The sequence below is a fragment of the Mirounga leonina genome, unplaced genomic scaffold, assembly GCF_011800145.1.
Source record: "Mirounga leonina isolate KUSES-001 unplaced genomic scaffold, KU_Mleo_1.0 Mir_152, whole genome shotgun sequence".
NCBI classification, from domain to species: Eukaryota; Metazoa; Chordata; class Mammalia; order Carnivora; family Phocidae; genus Mirounga; species Mirounga leonina.
This window is the reverse complement of record NW_023270380.1, coordinates 21,262,742-21,264,544: the sequence shown is the minus strand read 5'-3', so window position 1 is coordinate 21,264,544 and position 1,803 is coordinate 21,262,742.

Below are 1,803 nucleotides of genomic sequence, written 5' to 3'. Positions count from 1 at the left end.
ATGATGTATGGAAGTGCTGAATCACTCTATTGAACACCTGAAACTAATATTACACGGTGCTAACTATACTGGAATTTTTTAAAAAAATAATAAAGTTTAAAAAAACAACAAAAAATAAAAGGCAGATTATCAGAAGAAGAGCCTAAAATTACTTAAACAGCAGACCTGCTGTTATGTGTGAAATCTGCGTTCAGATAAAAGCTGGTTTGCTTTGGCCTAATGATACTTTGACCATGGGCTACTTTGCCACACTTGACTTACCCCAGTCCTCTATTCTTCCATTCTCAGAGTTGACCTTTTCTGGAACTCTCCATATTGGTATGACTTACCCCCACCTGCTGACAGCAGCAGGGATGAGTTGTTTTCGGCTCCTTAGAAGGTAGATCAGGATGTGTCTAGAAGGCACAGTGAAGCAAGGGTTACTTTGTAAAACTGAAGTTTCCACCACACTGTTCCCCTTCCTACCTCAGCAAGTGGCACCTAGTTTCCAAGACAGAAGCTGGTGGCACCAGGGAGACCCCCTATTGCAAAGTGGTGGCAGCAATAGCTAACAGTTGAGCCCAATTGTGTGAGCAACTATTTTTTTTTAAGTTTTTTTTTAAATTTATTTATTTGACAAACAGAGAGAGACAGCGAGATAGGGAACATAAGCAGGGGGAGTGGGAGAGGGAGAAGTAGGCTTCCCGCCGAGCAGGGAGCCCGATGCGGGTCTCATCCCAGGACCCTGGGATCATGAACTGAGCGGAAGGCAGACACTTAACGACTGAGCCACCCAGGCACCCCATGTGAGCAGCTATTACAAAACCTGTACATCTACCAACTCATCGCATCCTCAAAATCCTCTGTGATTATTTGCACTTTCCACGTGAGAATGTGAGGCACAGAGATTTAAGAAACAAACCTGAGAGGGGCCTTGGGTGGCCCAGTAAGTTAAGCGCCCCGACTCTCTCTCCTTTTCTGATCAGGCGGTGATCTCCTGGTGGTGAGATCGAGCCCCTAAACCCGCCCCACACTGGGCTTCTCGCTCAGCGCAGAGTCTGCTTGAGATTCTTTCTCCCTCTGCCCCTCCCGCTGGTGCTCTCTCTCTAAAATAAATAAACCTTTTAAAAAAAGGAGAAACAAACCTGCATTATAGATTATACAATGGCAGCCAGAACGGCAACCAGGCCTTAGGGCCGTAGAGCGCGCCCTCCGACAGGTGCAGACGTCTCTCCCTTCTTTGGCCTGCCCGCCCTGAGGAGCTTCCCCGCCACCAACCATACGTGTTTCCAGGGCCCATGGCACCGCAATCCACTGCCCACATTTTTGTTCTGGAGCACAGATGCAAGCAGGCCACCCTGTTATCAGAATTCGCCTTCTGCATCGCGCTCAGCAAGTCCCAGTGCTGAGCCCGGCCTCGGCTGCCTGCCCCGTCCGCGCTTCCAGTCCCTGGAATTCACCTGTGTTGTCCTGTCCTTGCCTCACTCTCCCCCCGACCCCCTAAATTCCCGGACAGGAAGGCTCGGGGCTCAATAACGTCTGTTACATGAACTGCTGACAGCCACGGCGGCTTTATCACGGGACAGGGCCATCTCTCCCGCAGCGGGACGAGCTGTCATCGCTGTTCCCGGAACACCTGGGGCAGGGGACCTGCCGCCCCGCCGCTGACTCCGGTCGCCGGGCCGGCAGTGCCCCCGTCCCGCCGTCGCAGCCGCAGCCGCAGCGCCGGCGGCGAGCCCCGGACGGCCGGGCGGGCCTCGGCCGCTCCCCGCGCGCTCCGGCGCCGGGCCTGGCGGCGCGGCCTCCTCCGCCTCGCTCCGGCCC